Here is a 21136-nt window from a genome sequence, read left to right on the forward strand (position 1 = left end):
AGCGCGCTAGTTGCTCTTACATTTGAAACAGCTCCTCGTCGTCCGTTCGTGTCACACCCAAGCTCGTACTCCACGCCATTGTCTCTGGTCCTGATAAGGACCTGTTGATGATTTCGCTCTCGGCGTTTAAGCACGCTCGCCACGAATGCGACGCGCCAGCTGGATGTCCTTGGGCATGATGGAGAGACTTAATCTGTTTGCAAAAGCTCTCTAAGGTACCAGAAGAAAATCCGAAAACCGGCCAAATTTTTCAGTTTTGATCCCTAAAATATTTCCAAATCACAATTTCGAGATGTCCAATGCACGCAGAACAACGTTCCGCATAGAATTCACCCCTTTTCGTTAGCAAAGCATTAATGGTAAACTGAATACTGCGGTACAAAAATAGAATACCACTTGTTTTAGAATTTTGTCATGTCATGTTGGTGGGTTCCTTGCTTTCTGTTGGCGTCAAATCCTTGGACGGAGGTCCTTCAAAACATATTGGCAGTTTTTGGAGGTGGTCAAAATTTTTGAAATGCGATATTGAACGATTTTCATTTTTAGCAGTGGTTTAGCGGGTGGCAGCGTTTTAGCGGGGTGTGCTATGGGCTTCAAAATAAGTGCACTTTTAAGTTATGACGTAGCGCATTCCGATCAGTTGGCTAGCTCGGGGTGCGCTATGGTCCTTTTGTTCCCGATATTGTGCATGCTCTAGATTGACCTTGACCTGACCTAGATAAAATTTCCGAAAAGCGAAAATTAGCCTAATCCTTTGACTACTTGCGTCCAGAACCTTAAGTCCGTAGCCGTAATAGTCTCGGAGCTATTAGCTCTGCTGTAGATTCTTACGAGGTGCGCTACGCTGCAATAAATGGTTTGGGATGCGCTATGGTTCCTGTATGGTAACCTAACCTAACCTAACCTAACCTAACCTAACCTAACCTAACCCAACCTAACCTAACCTAGCCTCACCTCACCTCACCTCACCTCACCTCACCTCACCTCACCTCACCTCACCTAGCCTAACCTAACCTGGCAGATCTAGGGGCTAGAGGAAACCCTCCGCATCCACCATACCCCACCCGCAAACGCGTCGTGGGCGTTGTTATGCGTTGCTATGTAGATAACCACGAGCTACCGCACTTACTTCGCGTCTCGGCCAAGTAAGGAATGGGTTTGGGCCGTGACGTCATAGGTAAGTCGGTAGCTACGTCATCCATCGACTGGGCTTAGTCCAAGTAAGGAATGGGCTTCGATTTGGTCATGAAGAACGGGGCCCTGGCTGTAAAGCCCTAGTCATCACGCATTTAAGTTTGCATGCTGACTATGTTGAATGGAACCGTACCTTTCTATAATCTCATGAGCTGGTTATGACGTCGCAGATAATCTATTCTTCCTTTTATATCCGTCTTGTATGAATTTCACGGTGTCACTGGAATACTGAACAACCATGGTTTTTTTTGTTGAAAATATACACCATTGCAGTTTCTTTTTCAAATCTCATCAATTTGTATGACATTTCTAAGCGGGTAAACACAATGCAGACATGCGTGGCGCGGGCTTTTCATGCTTCCTGCATTCAGTTTCGGCTATTTTCAGCTCCCCAAGGTATTCAATAATCTGTTACTGACCTGGTAAATACCAGTCCCAACCAACAGATCAATCTCCGTATGGTAAGCCCATTGCGTTTCGGTCCAGTCCGGTCTCACTGTGCCTCGCGCTGTTGACATCTGTCGCTGGGGCATGTTCAAGGAGGCTTTTATATTTTTCTGTATTACCATACATAGGTCCTGATATATATATATATATATATATATATATATATATATATATATATATCAACCTATCCGTGAATGATCAATGAAACAATTCTCTCGGCGCACCAGCCGCGTGCGGCTCTGTATTCCCGACTGCCAAACAACCCACAGATCCGAAGTGAGTAACCGACCCGAGTTGAAATCAGGCACTCCGCCGCGTAAGTGGCGACACCTCTTGGTTGCGACTGCTAACAGTCAACCCATATTCATATCAGCTCCTCCCCCATGAGACTAACGAGTCCAAGAATAACACACAACTGACAGCGCGTCCGACCATCCGACATGGCGATATAACATTACTGATAGCGAAGACCACACGCTCACGACCCGACCGGCATAGGTCCGCAAAGGGAGAGCAAGGTCGCACGTCTCTGTCAGGAGAGCCGGGACTCGCCCGCTCCGCTGTGGCCGCCGCCGGCGACACAGGACACTCCGGAACGGGAACTGCCATCCCACTATCGACCAACGGGCTGTCCGGCGACCGAGCCAGGTGATCAACGTGTCGCCGGAAGCAGCGGCCGTCCGGCAGCCGGACGTCACGCTGACGGCCCGATGCCGCCACCACCACCGCTGGCTGCCAGGGCCGCTGGTCGACCGCAGACACATACACCGGGTCGCCAGTCTCGAACTTCCACACCGCGGTCGAGTGCCGGTTGTTCGTCAGTGTTTGACGTTCTTGTTTGGTGCGGACACGTTCGAGCAGGGCGGAGTCTGGCCGCAGCCGGGACAGGTGAGTGGTCAGCGGGTGGCCGTGGAGCAGCCCGGCGGGCGACACGTCAGTGGTCGAGTGATGAGTGGTCCGATACTGAAACAGGACCCGACTTAGGCGCGTCTGCAGCGACACAACACTCTGCTTATTCAGACCGGTTTTGATCACTTTGACTGCACTCTCGCCCTGACCATTAGACTTCGGGTGCAGAGGAGGGGAGAGCACCTGTTGCACGCCATTATCGGTGAGAAAGCGACGGAGCTTATCAATGGTGAACACTGCCGCGTTATCGCTCGCCACCACACGTGGGACACCATGCTCTGAGAAGGCTATCCGCAACCGTTCGATCGTAGCCTCTGCTGTAGACGCCGCCGTGGGATACGCCGATATCCACTTGGAGTAGGCGTCCCGCAGGATTCGCTGGTTCGGATTCAGCCGCAGACCAGTATCTAAGAAACCCTTCAGCACCGCTTCGACATTGTGGCCGTGCTCATCATCGTTCCGGCCCGTGATGCACACGTCATCCAGGAAGACGGCAACGTGCGACAGGTCGGCCGGCAGCTGCTCTATCATGCGCTGGAACGCCGCCGGAGCTGACGAGATGCCGTACACGAGCCGAGCAGCGGCCATGAGGCCCCGATGGGTGTTTATCACGGTGTAGCGCCGGCTTGTCTCATCTAGAGGCACCAGCAGATATGCCTCTTTTAGGTCCAGTCTGGTAAACTTCTGACCTCCGGCCAGCCTTGCGAGGAGCTCATCGACTCTCGGTAGTGGATATTGCTCCACTCGGGAGGCTTTGTTAACCGACAGGTCGTAGCTCACGCACATTCTTACTGATCTTTTATCGCTTTTCAGAATGCTGACCACGGGATGCGCCCAACCCGAGGTCTTCGCCGGTCGTAGAATGCCCCGCTCGATTTGCTTCTCCAGTTCCGCATTTACGAGCGGCAGCAGAGCCAGGGGCACGGGCCGAGGCTTGTAAAACTTCGGTGTGACTGATGGATCAGTGTCCAGAGTGACCGCTTGCATGCAGGCGCCTCTGTCGTCCTGGAACAGCGCACCGTATTGCTGCTGCAGGTCGGTCAGCGGCGATGCCATGCTGAAGATGCTTTCCCATGGCAGCCGCAGCTGTGCAAGCCAGTCCCGGCCGAGGAGTGGGGCCCGTCGCCGTGGACCACGAGCAGGGTCAGCGTGGTCTGCTTCGCGCCACACTTCACGCGCGCTGTCAGTCGGCCGCGCACCAGCACCGCACCTCCCGTGTATGTGGTCAGTGATTCCTGGCCCGACTCCAGCGGAACACTCTCCAACTCCGTCCGCCACGTGACCTCGCTGACGATCGTCCGGCTCGCCCCTGCGTCGACTTCAAACACCAGCGGCTTCCCGTTGACCTCCACTGTCGTCTTGTACGGAGAAACACGGTTCGGAGTCATTGTGCTGTTCACATGTAACATGCTGTTTTCTCCATCCGATTTCGCGCTGTCTGCCAGTGCGGCATGCACCGCTCTTCACACATTCCGAAGATGTCCTACTTTTCCACACCCATAGCAGATGGCCCGTCCGTGTGGACATTCCGGTGCTGAGTGACCGCGGCTACCACAGCGTACACATGCTGCTTCACAAGCTGACCCGCCTGGCAGGCTGTCAAAACTTGCCGGCCCAGCCGCCGCCGGCCTGGTCGCAGTTGCCGCCGCCGGCCGGGATGGGCGGGGTCGTCGCCTCAACCTTTCCGGCGGCGGCGCCGCCGGGCCGACTGCGTGCAGCGGCTCCGGACTGGGATTGCGTCCGATTTCGTGTCCATTGGGGGCGTTGATGAGGTCCAAGGACGGAACGTCCAGCGACGCAAAGTCCAGAGTCATAACGTCCAGTGTTCAAGACGTCCAGTATCCGTGGTAACCAAGCTAGTTTGGATTCCTGCCGCTAGATAACACTACAGAAGCAACTTTGAGTACTGCCGCCATTCCCCTCGCATGTCAACAGATGGCACAGTCAACCTGGCATTACACTGGTGATCACGTGATGCGTTAAGTAAAGCACGGTTACTCTAAATTACCTAGACACCTGGCGGCCGTGTCCGGACTGGGCGCGGCCAGGGGGATCGGAACCTAGTCGGGACTAGGCCTGGCAATCCCATGGTGACGTCACCCTGGGGACGCCCCAGGGCATTTACGTGTTGAAGGGCATTGCGATACGTGTTTTTTAATAACAGATTTGAAATACTTCTAAGCCGTTCTCCCTCATAACACAAGTCTCAGTATGTTTGCTTGCATGTCTCCTTGCCACACCCGGGGTTAAAACAGCTGTGGCTGATCAAATATTCCAACACCAGCCGGTATCCCCACATCATGCTTTACAGCCATCAAGGGCGACTTTAAAGAACGCTCGAGAGGAATCTTGCTCTTACTGTCACGGACCGTTTGGAACTGTGGTCTGGATGTGGGTTCTTCAAACCGGTGATGCGTATAAACGAGCGGTCAGCTGGATGGAAGGCAAATATTCAGGGGAGGGCACCGGCCAGTGACTGCCTGGCAACCCGTTATGCAAACGCCTCGGCGCTGTGCAGCATGCAAAGAGTGGGGACATTGCACCGTATTCTGTGACATTGGTACCATCTGTGAAGGAGCGTCACGCGATAGGTCGCTATGTTTTCTTTCACAAACGCCGTCCAGGACGCGTGAGAAAAGCTGATCTATCAGCTTTCGTTATATTTGGGTGACCTGGCTGGAAGAGTGGCTACTAATCTGTCAAAAGCTCCCTTGTTACGTATGTTGAGTTATTTTTTATTGGAGGCTCTTGAAACCAACATGCATGCATCGACAGATGGAAAGGTCTTCTGAACACAAGAACAGCCTGCAAATTTGAGAACATGCTGCAGTGATAATGGCATGCGACTGTGGCATAGCTGACCCGAGGTTCACATGGTTGTTGTTATGGTCGAGTCACTGTTCTGGAAAATTCACACAGAAAAATGCACATCGTTATGCGTAACAAGCTAACATTTGATTATTTCAAACATTTTAGTTTCTACAATGTGTTTAAGCAGTCGCCCTACTAACAAGGTGTTTGACCCCCCGGGCACGCGTGAATGTCATTGTCTTGTTTGCTCCATACCCTGGTACAAAAAGGCATGCGGTAGCTCGGACAGAAGAAACTATCTACATGCATGCTTTTCGCTGCGGATTGAGCGCATCGGCGTAACGTAATCAGCTCAGCGTGTAGAAATATCGACTGATGCCCAAAATGGCACGGGTGTGATTTCATGTAGTTATACCAGATGTAATAACATCACTTTTATTCTTAGTTGGCAGGGAAACATCTCACAAGGGGTACAAAAGACAGAGTGTACCACAGCGAGTATCACCGATGGATAACCAGAACGTATGGCATCTGGTACAAATGTACCGTCACGGCAGCACCACTGTGCCGCGACGGAGGGCGGGTGGAGCGGTCGCAGGGCCAGAGCGCGGCGAAGCTTGGGGTGTGCTGTCGGCTTCGGGCGGGTGGGAGCAGCATACGTGGAGCACGGACGTGGCACACATTCTTGGTGAGGCGACTGCACGACATGACAGGTGAGAGTCGTTGACAGGATGAGTCGCGTGACAACACTGAGTGCTCTGATTGTACCGCCGTCACAAAGAATTTCGGGAGCCGCATGTAGGCCGAGTAGAGCTATAGAAACCAGTTAGTTCAGAAGCACATGGTGCATGATTCAGCACTAAACTGCGAAGGAAATATGCCAAAATGAGCCGCCTGTTTGCGAATAAGCGGTTTGTGTTCGTTTTCACCTAGCATAGTGCAAATGAATAAAACGGTTAGGGAATGAGGTTCGAGAATGCCACCTCCATGCATGACGATAGATACGCGAGTACCGGTGGTGACGACTGTACGCAGGGAGTGCCATAGCCAGAGGTCAAAGGACTGTCTGCCGTGTTACCTACCACCAGCCAGAAACAATTTACTGTACAATATCGCTGATAAATAAATCGCTGATAAAAAATATCGCAAATACAATATCGCTGTCTTCCTACGAACATCGACGTCGGTTTTTCGCACCGCGCATCATGCGACTCCACTATGCAGCCATATTCGCCACCGCGGACGGTTACGGGATTATCGATAGAGCGTTAGGTCTCTACGCTTTTGTGTCCCCCTACCGGTGGTGGAAGTTTGGGTTTTCGGGCACGCCGACAGCAGGATCATGTGGTGCCTCCCCCTCCCCCTCCAACCAGCTGCGCCAACTGCACCCCACGTTAAAATCCAAGCGGTGGTGCCGAACTTCCTCTGCACCTCTGCAAAAATGCATCGTTTCCTTTCCTTTACATAAAGGGCTAAATACGTCAAGGTGCACAAGAAATACGTTGCTTATTCCTCAGCATAAGGAAGCCTTGGAGATAAAAGATCAGAAAGAAACATAAAAATGTACAATAGAGTTGCAACGTCATTCCGTTAAACATCGGCCATGTGAGCATACTGTAGATTTCGAGTGTAGGGCTGGACACTGAGCTGGAGAGATGCAGAGCATGTCACGTGTTCATTTAAAAATGAATCCTGCGGCTCGATCTATACAGAACATTACAGATGGACAGCACCCAAAATATGCCATACCATCTGAGCGCCATCATACGTGGTATGTATTGCAAAGCGTTATCAGCGGTAATACAGCTGGTCACACTGAGTACACCACGGTGGCACTCATAGCTATTGCTCAAATGAGCTCAGACATGCGCCCACGACGCTCACATGGCCTCAATCAGCGCAAAACACTGACACACTGCGGCATTTTTTGTTCGCCAGCCACTGCATGACTTTCCCTTCCAAGGGTATCGAGTTTCCCCTTAATGAAGAGGTGCACGTCAGAGAAAAAGAATCTAGCGTATCTGAAGACGAAATGAAGAACGGGGTGATATATGACCACCGAATGACCAAGCTGATAACGAAGAGACCGGGAGTAAGGATGAGGAACGTGCACTGGTAGTTCCGGGGCAAGCTTGGCAGGATGAAGAGCACCGGTGGAATGCAGGAGACATGGGAGGCCTGCAGAGACATGCTTGGTGACCTGCATGGCCTGCCGTTAATTTCAGAGAAGATTGCTTCATACATATTTTAGGCCGGCCTTTAAAAAAGAATTGGGAAAACCCAGGCACATTAAGGCAAAACATACTATGGACAGGCAAATGTGCGCGATAAGACGGAGCTATTCCTGTACTCAGGTGATTGGAAACATTCTAAAATCATCAACCACAATACAGAATATGCAATACTTTAAAAAATGACGATGCATCAATCTGCATGGCCTCACTGAAACCTCAACACTCCACATGCCCACAAATAATTCATTTCACCTGATCCGATGCATGCGTCAAAGCACCAACTGGAAGCTGAAATAACAATACCAATGCCAACTTTAATCATCCTATAGGTTTGCCTCATAAATTTCAGTACACTAAAGAAATTTTGTTCCATTTAAATGCAGTTAATCGTTAACATGAGTTTATAGGCTGTCATGCACAATATTGTGAACTTCACTTCACAGTGCAGCAAGAAATTGCAGTTTTGGTGTATGTTGTGACTCACATCCAGCAAATGATCCAACCAAACTTCTTCAAGACCAGTCACCCTTTAAGGTCAATATTTTTTTATTCTTTTAATGTCTATATCTAAGGTGAGTATTCTGATATTTGCAAGTTTAAATCAGCCAGTAACTTTTGAGTGATATGAAGTTTCTCGTCTTTGAGCCCGCGTTTCACCATGAAAAATGACCTTGGAAGTCAGGACTTTTTCACGGACGCTAGTTGTTTCTGTGGTGAATATTCTGACAGTTTCAAGTTTAAAATCGGCTGGCAATTTTTGGGTGATATGGATTTCCCGGCATTTGAACCTGCATCTGGCCTTGAAAGATGCCCTTGAGAAGCCAGGACTTTTTTGCGTACGCTAGTTCTTGCGCTCTTGAATATTTTGATTCCAATAGCGTTAAAATCGGCCGGTAAAATTTGGATGATATTGTGTTCCTTGTCCTTTGACTCAGCTTTTGGCCTTAAAGGTTACATTATTTTGCAGAATAATGGCCATTTTTGGTGTTCTCATGTCAAAGTTGACCTCGAGATCCTTTCTGAGAGAAATCGGAGCTCGTCGCTGAAACAATTGCTAAATAAATCGCTAACTTCACGCACGTATCTACACGTTGGCTCGGAACCGAACAGCTGACGCTGGCAGCTGCGGAGTGGTTGCTTCCGATGGAACGCAATCGCTGGTGCTTCCAGAACGCGCTGGAATCCCACAAGGAGATTGCTCTGTTGTGGTAAATGGTGGCAGTTCCTGAGAAGACAAACAAATGAGGTCATGTGGCTGATGGTAACATGGATGTGCTTTTCACGCCTTCATTTCTTTTCATACAGGATCTCTAAGACAAATGGGGAGGAGGGGGCACTGACCCCCAATGTTTTCTCATAATGTTTTCTGAACAGCTAACAGTGTTGCCCAAAACGCCTAACTTTGCAGAGCTGTGGGCAATTGAACGACAGATCTAGTAGTACTTATCTAAATAAATTGTGATCAAGGCTATGGCAACCTAAAACAGGTTAGTCAGAACATGGTTACAAGCAAACTGCATAAACACCTATGGGTTAGTCACCATGTGGCTGCATGCAAAATAGATATATACCTAACTTTCTTGTCCACCAACCAGAAATCAAACAACCCCGATGACCAACAGTTCGGTTATATATGTTGCATAAAACCATTAGTATGCATCTTAAGGTCTTGGCATGTATTTTCACAGTCAAGCGGCACATATGGTCAAATTCAGTCAAATATGACTATGGCTCTAGTTGACCCAAAGGCCAGGACCTGCATTAGAAAACAATTCCCAAACCTTTTTCACATGGCTTACTATCGAAATGATGTGCCTCTAGCACTTTTGTGAGATCTGGGGTCAAAGCAAAACATCCATCTGTAGGAGAGGGGACAAGTTGCAAAAAGAAACACAGCCAGGCTGGCAACCCAAGTAGCTGCACACTTCACTACAGCAACCTGTCACTTATATCTCTTGGTTGAAATGGTCTGGGCTCTGTTCCAAATGGATGAGAAGGGATAGCCTGTAAGTCAGATTAGGCAATTAAGTTCGGAGGTACATATTTTACAAAAAGTAACTTAGCATGGCAATAGTGCCATTAACAAGGTCTTCTTAGCTGAATTTTATTTTCTGTAAATTGTGTACACAAGCAGCAAAACAAATATCCAACAGCATGCCAAAATATTCCGTTACCTTAACAGGATGCAACTAGAATCATATTAACTTGATTGCCATGATTTTTTTCTCGGTTGTATCACATGATGGATACGTAATACATGCAACATTTAATACAACAGCACATGTCACATCTGTTTAACATGTTCTTGATAGTACACACCAACCGGCTAGCCCTATGCTACAAATATAATTGTATTTTCAATCAGCATGTTAGCACAATGATAGGCTAATGGCTAGTGCCCAAGCAATATTATCAATGCATCTGAAGGTGGCTTATATACTTCTTCTATCCATCTATCTATCTTCTTCTTCTCTACATTACTAAAGGACCAGTGTGTGTATGTGTGTGTGTGTGTGTGTGTGTGTTTGTGTGTGTGTGTGTGTGTTTGTGTGTGTGTGTGTGTGTGTGTGTGTTTGTGTGTGTGTGTGTGTGTGTGTGTGTGTTTATGTGTGTGTGTGTGTGTGTGTGTGTGTGTGTGTGTGTGTGTGTGCGTGTGTGTGTGTGTGTGTGTGTGTGTGTGTGTGTCCGCTATCTCACCTGCAGGCCAAACGGTCAGGATTTTTTGTCATGTTTTCAAAAGACCGAGACCCGCCGGCTGCGCTTTTCTGTGCCGCCTAAAAATTCCGCATTTTGCAAAAATGAGCGCGTGCCGAGCGAAAAGACGCAAAAATTTCATAGAGTTAACACGGGCGACGCCAATTTCACGACGAGTGGCCGACGACCCCACGCGCTTCGCTTCTCGAAGCTGTGTCTCGGTAACCAAAGGTCGTAGCAATATGAAACTTGCACAGTGCGATAGAGCACGGAATGCGCCATCGCAATCTGGTGCGTTTTTTTGCGCCACGCAATACATGGCCCATGCAGAAGTGTTGATAAGTTAAAATCGGCCGTTATTGACGGGTTTTTACGTTTACCGTTATATATCGGCACGCAAAACACCAATAGGCCTGAATGTTGTTTCTCAGCATTTGCAATGAAAGCAGCCACATTTTCAGTGTGCATTGCGACTTTGCGCAACGCACTGTTGCGCTGCAAATTGTAATACAATTTGAAGTGCTTGAAGTGCGGGGCGGTAGTGGGGATGGCGGTTGGAGGATCAGATTGTGTTCAAGCATTTTTCAGATGCGTGTAGGCTAATCAGATGTGTGTTGCCCTTTGCCACACCACATTATGTCTCAGTTTACATAAGATGGCTCATTTAAACCTGCTGCATCAAAACGGATCATGTAATGATTCAATTGCTGCACAGCGAGCCAGTCATGAATATTATGGCCTAGGCTACCGACTGTTGAGTGCTTGTGGAGTGCTGCATACGAAGTGATTGATCATGGTGTGCTCAGTTATGTTTATGTTGGAGCTAAGGATCTTGTTGTCTTTCAAAATATGAATACTGAGATTGTTGTCTCACTGGCATTTGAATATTCAACACATGCAATGATAACTGTTATCCAAAGAGGTGTTACCACCCATGAAATGGGCCAACCAGGAATGATGTCAGTTGAGTACAGCTGTGCGATTGCATTAGACGTATTTATTGGGCAATGAAAGGCACTATAATGTCATGGAACTGTTTAGAATAGGTCATCTGATGTCGAAAATTGGTTGAGTTTTCTGGCATAATTCAGCTTATGTGAAATTGTAAGTTATGTTTGTTTTTTCCAGATCAGAAGTATCTGTGCCTAATTTATTGATGCGCTGTGCTGGCGGCGACCGCACCTCACCTCTACCTAATGTGTGTTTCCAATTGTGTCTGCACACCTCATTTTGATCAAATGCTATTGTCATGTTATAGTTTTGTGTCTGTCATTCAAAAGTCCACACAATGTCATCAAATGATGCCCAAAGCAGGTGACCGTGGCGTTAGTCACTGTTACCTTAGTTTTTTATATTCTAACAACAATATGAGGAGGGCAAACCAACATTTGTCAGTGCATTTCATCATTGCTGGAGGAGGCCACCATTCAGTTGCTTCATGCAACTGCATGCAGCATAAACCTGACATTGAACAGTAACCTGTGCTTGGTAAATGTATCCAATGTAAGCAGCAAATGTTGTAGCTAATGTAGTTAGTGGGTGCAGTGGTTTGTGTTGTACCTGAAGTTTACAGTCGGTCAGCACGATAAATCGGCTTTATGGTTTATGCTAAGGCTCATGCTGAAATAATGAGATCATGTAGTATACAGGGCTATCAAACTCATTTCGACATTATACAATGACTCCCTATGCAAGGGAGAATTTTAGTTTTGTGACATTTATAGAATCTGATGTTTCATGTCAAATGTTGAAATATTCTGAATGCCACCTGTAACCCAATCCTCAGGTAATCCAGAGTAAACCCAACCCTACCTGTAACCCAAGCTGCCTATTGCACTCTAGCTGCTTTGGTGTACCGTTCCTACCCTGGAATCAATGGATAGAAGCTAAAGTTGTAAATTACAAAGCTTGGTGATGAAGGGAAAAAATTTTGACATCATATTAAAGTTCCAGATATTAACTTTCCAACTTTTGTAATGAGGAAGCGCTCCAGGTTCAGTTATTCAGTGTAGCCAGTGATAAACCAGTTTTTATTCTCCTTATGCCGAAGATCCCCTCATGCAAATGGTTTTAGGCAGCATGGTCACTTGGGTCATAGGTGTGTCAGGGGTCTGAGCTCTTCAGGATCAATCAAAGAAGTTTTATAAATTTTGTCATATCAGGCCCACCGTGGATTACAGCTCGCCGTCATGGCACTTATCGTTATAATGTTTACCACCTTGCTTTTAAGCACAACTCTTTCCCACTCAGAGGTGCTTGCCATGTTACTGTGTCATCGTTGCTGTGCTGGTCCTGAGGCGGCATTGCCGGCCCTGCACAGCAGTGGCCGTCAGCATCACAACTTAAGCATCTAACACAGTGCCCGGTCCTACCTCTGGCCGCGTTGGTGACGGCCAGCTTTGGACCTCTACCGTCGTGATAGGTGCCATGCGTCGGGCACGATAATGCTATGTACCCCAGCCATAGGCTGTTGCGTGTAGCCCGACGGCTGCAAAACACCTGTCAAGTTTGTTTTATAGATATAACAAGATCTCAGGTGTATTTCCTGTAATAACTCCCAGTACGTTTCAGAGCACAGCAGCTGCATCTTTAGGCTATACATAACACGCATGCATACATACACACATATATGCATATTATGTGATATATGTATATGTATATATGTATGTATATGTATGCATACATCTATAACTATGCATATTATGTTACATATATGCATATATATATATATATATATATATAGATATATGCAATCATATATATATATATATATATATATATATATATATATATATATATATATATATATATATATATAATGATATAGGTGACCAGAATATTGCTCCACTCAATAGTCCTATCGCCAGGCAGTGACCGTATTCACGACGTGTTCCATCTTAACTCTGCTAAAAAGTTGGCGGCAGCGGCATTCGATCCCACGCCTGGACATCACGGCGCGTGCATGGGTCTACGCTTTGCCTGATGGCTCGAAAAGGAGTGCCACGGCGCACACTTTTGATCCCGGAAATCGAAAGAACATTGTTCAAGTTTCATTTCTATGCACTGTTCATACATATATATATATATATATATATATATATATATATATATATATATATATATATATATATATACATGTTCAATATTTAGAAGCCGTCGGCTTAGAGAATAGCATTTTAACATGGGAACCCTATGGCTAGTTGTGAGATGTGCGCCGTTGCTGCCATATCTTATACTAGCCTTTGGATCCCCGTGCCTTCAGTCTGTCCGACTGTAGGCCGGCGGACGGGCGGTCGGCGAGCGCGGGCCATGCAAACCCGCACGGTGGTCGGTGGCGCGCTGTGCGTGATGGTCGCTGTGTTCGTCGTGCGCGTACAGTCGTGGATTTTGCTTCCCAAAACTCACAACTGACTCAGGTACACTTTCAGCCTTATCGCGAGTTTGCACAACGCACCGTTGCGCTGCAAATTGCGATAAAGTTTGCAAAGAGCCGAGTTTTAAAAACAGAAGCAGAATTCAAATTGTTACCGTCAAAACTATGCGTGATTTATCGTTGAAAACCACATCGGCGTATTTGCCGACTCATTGTCCCTCTACACCACACTTTTGCTGATCGCATTTTTACACATGTTGCTCGCAAATGAGCCCAGATCAGTGGGTTGCGCGGTGTTTTTTTGTTTTGCGCCGCCACGGAACGACGTCGTCCGGTGTCATGCCCGACGCCGAAGGTTGCTTTAAAGGGAATGTTTCGCATTTGCTTGGTGTTTTGAACTGAAAAAGGCGTATTGAGGACATTTTGATGCAGTTCACGGATATTCCCTTTTTAAGACCCAAAAGGCTCTGGTTCTTGAGTTACACTCCCGCAAATTACGAAAAGTCTTATTTAAAGCCAACTTCAAAATCGCCTTCTGACTAATGACGTCATAGAAACCTCGTTACATCCCCATGATATTACAAGGCTGATTTTTGCTTATGGTCAAAACAGCATGGCCGCTGATACATTCGCAAAGGCGATGATGCTGCACATGTGGTACAGTCCGCGGAAGATGCTTGGCTGTCAGTAATACTTAACTGCTGAATTCGTGACGCGAACACAAGGGTGAGCAATTTCAGGTTGTGCAACACTCGTCGTGACCCGGTCATTTTTCCTTATTTCTAAATTACAGGTCAATGTTATAAAAAACGCCACTGTATGCAAAAAAAGTGCGCCACCCAAAAAATGGGCACTCTCCCGAAGTTTTAAAAAAGAAGACGTGACGGCATGACGTGAATGTCTTTTTTCTTCCGCTGGCGCTTTTTCCTTCTTCTACTAACGTATACCTTACAGACAGCTCGGCCGGCGCCTTGTGTACCGGAGCACAGGACCGTGCACGGGTTTATGGGCTGATAAGACATTATGTAATTAGGGAAACATTACAGTAATTTTAGATATGTATTTATCGAAGTATTTCACACATATGGTACGACAAATTTAAATCTTGAACAAAACATTGCGTTTTGCAAGAAGCTCTTGAGCCGCAATACCATGAACCGCTGTTGGGATTTTGTTTCGAAGGGAGGTCACGGTGAACTCCGGTGTTGAGACTGAAGATCTGTGCGGAAATTGTGAGAAAACCTGCAATTTGATAGTCCCGAGAGCAGTGCAAATGTGAGATCACACTTATTTGAGAAAAGAGTGTGAATCGGCGGCTTAAAATGCGTGTGATCACTGGTGGTGTGTGCCAGTGGCTTGTATTGGTATTAATGTGATGGAGAGTGTGCGTGCGAGGTTTGTTCTTCTGAGAGAGAACAGTGTTTTCGTATTTTGCAGTCTACTGACTCAAAATAAAATGTGATATATTGATGCCTGATATATTGATGCCAATTGATATCGATGCCTGCCTCTATCTCTACTTTTGTGTTTAAACATGGCAAAGCAATGCTGGCAAACTGAGAGAAACACTAGCACTTATAATGCAGGGGTGTATAAAGGCAAGTACTGGTACTGGTGCTTCATTATGATCTTGCCAATATTGTGAACCTATTGGGGTATTATAGCATGCAATTAATCCATTGCATGCCATTATATCAGCAATTCATTTTGGCAGTAAGGGCTGGTGTGTGCAGCTTATGAATGGACATGCTCCGTATAGGCTCAAATTATATGGCCTTGCAAAATTATCTTTTCCGGAAGAATTCGGAAAATATAGCTTTATTGTTACTGTTGCGCAATGTACTGTCTTCACAAATGTTGCATGCAGGCGAGGATTGCTCCTCAGTAATCAATATCAAGGTTACAGCAACTTGCGTGGGATGCTTGGTGCTGAGAAAGGTGGAAAGGTATTGCTGTTGGTGTCTTGGACAGCACTTCATAATATGCTTACCATGAGCCTTGGTATGCACTGGCAGCTTTATCCCTTCCTTGCATTTTGCCCTTACAACCATATTTGCAACATTTGCCCAACTACATGCGCTTGTCATGTCCCCAGCCTTTTGCGAGGTCAGCACGTTTGCATTGTCATTTCACCACATGTAAAGTTGTCCTGCTATTTTTTAGTAAAGCAGCCTGATGGCTGCGGTATGTTGCATGACCATGGACGTGAAAGATGTGTTTGCGTCTTTCCCACCTGCGATTTATAAATTCCCGAAGCAGGCTGGGCAAGTGATGCCACTTGTTGGTTGTCTGCTTTGCTGAAAGCGATTTGTATATTGTATTATGTGTTTTAGGTTAGTCATATGTCAGATATGAAGTCCATACAAGAATGCATGCTTGACCCATCTTTTCATGCTGGAATTCATTATCAAAGCGGCATGGATTGGAGTCGAAAAACCGTATTGTTGTTCATTATGTCATGCCACAGAACAGCACCGAGATAGTTGACCGTATAATTGATAGTTTATTGACCAGTGTCATTACGCAATGTACCACATTGGTTGAGTACTCTTTGTCAAGTCTATGAGATAGCAGCTTATAACTTATGAATGACTAGTTAAAATTTATTTAACAATGCCAAAGGACGACGGAAAAATGTTGACGCACCACAATGGTTATCTCAGGGTTAACTATTAATTGCATGAACAATCCTAAGCAAAAAAAAAACACCCTTGGTAGCCCAACCTTACCATCTTTTCCATAGCAATAGCAATGCTTTGACAATCAATGCACGGCAACGTTACAAATTCATTAATTTTTGCATGACACCACATTTCCAGGTACAAACAATAAAGACAATGTAACACATTTATTAATTTTGGCACAACATCCTATTTTCAGTTACAAACAACAGGGACACTGACTACTGCACACATCACATCAATGCCAGGACTACAGCACTGCGCGCAACGATGGGTCAACGATAAAGTATTAACAAAATCATCAACAGCAAAGCAACAAAAGCAGCAGCACAGCACATCGTGCTTTGATATTAATAATGTGCCATAAAAGCTGGCAATCGCTACGTTGCACATGTCTAACAGTCAACGAAAGCCTTTCTTACGGCCAGCACCAAGACAAAAAAACTCAAATAACCCGCCAACCAATCCGCCCTCCGACACAGCCCCCGCGACGAGAATGACCGGTCGGCGTCAGCTTTCGTGTGTTTCGGGATATTCTTTAAGTCTGGCTGCCAAATGCTGCCAGGCTTTGCTGTCGTCACAAACCCTTTTCATGACGCCATCAAACAATGACGTAATGGGGCCCATTTTTATAAGCTTCGAAATTTTGCCACTTAGCGTCGTTTTTGAACTTTGAAAGCTAACTTATAGTTACAAGGATACATTTCCCATCATATCTGATGCCTAACACAATATCTTTAAATGTGGAACATTCCCTTCAAGGTTAGACGGCCGTCTAATCACGTGATTGGTTGCCGTAATCTATTACCTCCGAACGATTATGTCATCTAGCACCAAAATTTACACACCGGTGGGGGTTGGAGCGACACGGGAATGGCACGTAAATGTGTACCCTGCAAAATGGTACGGTCACACGTACCACGTGGCACGGGCTCACACAAGAATTGTTCTCTCTTCCACGGGTTTGCACGTTGTGTGCCACAACTCGGCACCTATGGTACGTACACACTCGGGATTGGCGCGCTTCGATGAAGAATGAAAGGAGCGAGATGATAATGCGTGATGAAAAGTGCCATATGTCGTGGAGTCCACGTGTTGAACTACGGATCTACACGTTTTTGCTCCTTTGAGGGGCTTACACGTTTTGTGATCTCCCAGAAACCAGGGAATAAAGTACGTCGAGACTGGCAGGCTTCGATAGACGTTCTTACGGGCAAGCACCCCAACATGCACAATGCCATGCTGCATGTGTCACGTGACACGTGCACATTACTTTTTAGATATACTTTGCCGATTTCGTCCATTTTTACGTTTTACGTGGGATTTCCGCTCTTATGGCACATAGTAACACGAGACTGGCATGCTGCAATATGCCACTGGACGGGAAATCTCTTCGTGTCCCAAATGCGGGGTGGTACGTTACATGTGTCGGCACACACGAGTCAGTAAAATGGCTTTTGCTCTCTTCCACGCGTTTACACGCTTTGCGCCACAGCTCGGCACTCAGGGCACGGAGGCACTGGGGACTGGCATGCATTGATAATATATGGAACAGACAAGGACGTCGTGTGGGTTGTCATGTGCTACGTGTAACGTGTGCACGTGCCAGCAAGACAGATTTGGCCGTTAACGGCCATTTTGCACATTTTGCGCCACATCTCGGCAACCAGGGCACCTAAAACCGTGAGTTAAACTGCAAAACGTACACAATTAAAAGTGCTATCTTTTTATTTAGCACAATGAAGCAAGCGTGCAAGCGCTTGTCTTCCACTAATACCAAACAGGGGAAAGAGTCTGCTTATATATGAGCATGTTCGAAGCCCAAATCATATTGCTGCTACGTGACATTTAACATGATTGCAACTTTTTGAAATGCCTATTGTCATTGAGATATTGTATGGACATGGGAGGGATTGAAACATGGGGCTGTTATGAGGTTTGGCTAGCCATGCCGTCCCTCGCCTGAGCACAGATGGGGTACCATTTCTTCTGATTTAGGGCTAGTTGTCAAGACTGAGGAGGAAGTCCGTTGATTTAGGACATTTGGGCTATCATATGCTGCACATGCAATGCATTGTCTGAATTAAAACTGGGAAAATAAGAGTCACATATGTTGCTAAATCATGCTTTGGAAATAAGACAGGTAGATTTGGCCAACTAAAGCTGTCCCATAGCATGTAGCTTACTGCCCTATTTAGAACATGATTCGGTCCCAAACTCACAACTGGCATCTTTCGTGCGGTTTTCTGACTGGTTGGCAAACAGTAAGCATGCAATGCATACCGAGTCCCTTAGCACCAGGATGCAAACTTTTCTCCTGAAGCAAATCCAGATCCGGCAAGCGTCTTGTCCGTTGCAGGGTTGAACTCTGGATGATTGCTTAAAATGGCGATTGAAGTTCACGCCATTGAAGGTACAGCCTGTTATACTCTTCTTCATGCTCGCAATCCCAGCTATCAGTCACGCAATCTATACAACTGGACAGCTTAGGTTATCGAGAGTAACTTCAATCACCAACTCTCCACGAATACAGTAACCACCCCACCTGACTGCATCTCAGATGTAGCGGTTTCACGCATGAGAGGGGCCGAGTACTTTGCAAGCAAGTACAAGTACTCACTCCCCCTCCCCCTCGCCTTCGGTCGGCGATGCGCCTCAAGGGTCATCTGCAGTAGAGCCATATGAGCCGATGTTACTCGGTAACGCGTCATCTGAAAAAGGGGCATGAAACCTAGCACAACGTACCTTTTGGGATACTTATCATAATGCCTGCAATCTCTTTAGCTTTAACTGACAACATTGTCACAAAAACTGTGACTGGACGACCGAAAAATATCAGATAACTCCATAGTTTCCACTATTTTTGTAAATGCATTTATTTTTTAACACAAAACTACCAGTACCATGTGGTTGGGCGAAACAGAGGTGGCGTGACACCATTTTGCCCATGATCATAGGCGGATGAAGACAGATGTGCATGGGACATGTGACGTCCAAACCTTGCCGATTGATGAGCAAGTTTACTTCACAACGAGCGACTGGATATAACGAAGCTAACTAGAGAGCGAACATTTGTGTTGCAGAAGGATGTCCCAGAAACAAGAGTTATACGCCCGACAAAACTGATCTTGCATTTGCCACTGAAATACCCATAGAGTTGTTCAATAGTAAAAGGATGATGTGTGGGCAGGACACCAAGTACACGTGCTCATAATATGTAATGTCTCACAATGGAAGAGCTGTGGTCACTCTCACAAGCTGTGCTCGATTGGATGGCATGACACCGCAATAAGCGATCGATTAAGATTGCCATTTTCCCGAACAATGGCTTGTTGACAGAGCTCCAACGTAAAACTGTTACCTGAGCACACTCACCCTGGACCAATATTGCTACCTACCATAGAAGCCCAGTAGCCAAGATTCTTGATCTGGCCATATCAAGTTGCTGAACATGCATCGCGCTTGGAAGTCCTGAGCCCTGTTTACAACGCGCAACTCGTTTAAGCCACCCCATATGACTCGGTAGGTGGCTTATTTGGGCCTTTTTCAGTTCTTACTGGAGTTTATACATCATTGGGCTAATAAGTTACAGTAAATACGTTTGCACATGAATTGAAACAATATATGGCTCTTTACCAACAATCACAAGTAATTTCCTTCCACAAGTCCCATCTTGAAAGGTTTCAATTCCGAAGTTGCCGGCTAGGATATAGGATAATAATCCAGGCAGCGGCCATGATTTGTTGCCAGGGTTAAAAGCGCCGTTTTGCTCGCGTCGAGTGGACCATGGAGATAAATACCTAATATATCGAACATTGTGTAACAACTGCTGTAATAACGCAACACAGCATCACGTTGTTCACATTAAATGCTCTCGCATGTTGTCGCGATGCGTTGCGGAGATGCTTCGGCGTCGCTGATGACACTGAATATATCGAGAGTCAAAGCGATGGCTTTGGCATAATTAAGAAAAGGGTCATGCACTTCTGTGTGCAGAAATGCATCCGGCAGGGAATTCAGAAATACCTTGTTTTTCACTTGCACAACAAAAATGCAGCATATTGCCGTGCACTTACCCGTCTGTGTTTCGACGGCAACCAGTCTAGTTCGGGCATTTCAGCTTGGGGTCAATTTCTGACAAATCATTACGTCTGGTGTCAAAGAAATTCTATGATAATGGATTTCATGTTAAATCACATTAAAAACCCTCAGGTTTCGGGGGTCTTTTCATTGCCCGCCAAACCTCACCTGAGTTGTTCCTCATCACGTGACGTCATACGTCGGTAACGCAGTGGTGGCGGCGACGCAGAGCGGCGACACAGTCTTGCTACGAGCGTTGCACGATAGCGGGGCAAGGATAGATGCCCGGCATTAGTTATAAAAGCCCGGCGCAAGAAATCTGCTGAACGCTGATTTTGTATGGTTCTCAAGAACCTGACGTCTGGTCCGAACGTCTGTGGCTTGAATTTCGCCATCTTACGGCTCAAAGCTAGCTGGTCATGCGTAGTTTCCTATTCAGTGAGGTCGAGGTCTTCAGTCCCCCTCCCCCTTTTTCCAATGCAGTGAACCTGAACCTCCCCAAACTTATTTTGCGAAGCTTCACCCCTCCCCCCTCCCCTCCCTCACCCCGGTAGGTAGTACAAAGCCACAAATATTTTAACGTCGATCATGCCGTGACTGGAAGTGATCCTCAACTTTTGGCCATGTGTCGGTGATGTATGACTTTAGGTCAATCAACTTGAGAAGCGTACTAAGAACGAGGGGTGACGAACTCGAGGGTAACGATGGTGATA

This window comes from Pollicipes pollicipes, unplaced genomic scaffold (genome assembly GCF_011947565.3).
Source record: "Pollicipes pollicipes isolate AB1234 unplaced genomic scaffold, Ppol_2.1 Scaffold_6052;HRSCAF=7182_pilon_pilon_pilon, whole genome shotgun sequence".
Classification (NCBI taxonomy): Eukaryota; Metazoa; Arthropoda; class Thecostraca; order Pollicipedomorpha; family Pollicipedidae; genus Pollicipes; species Pollicipes pollicipes.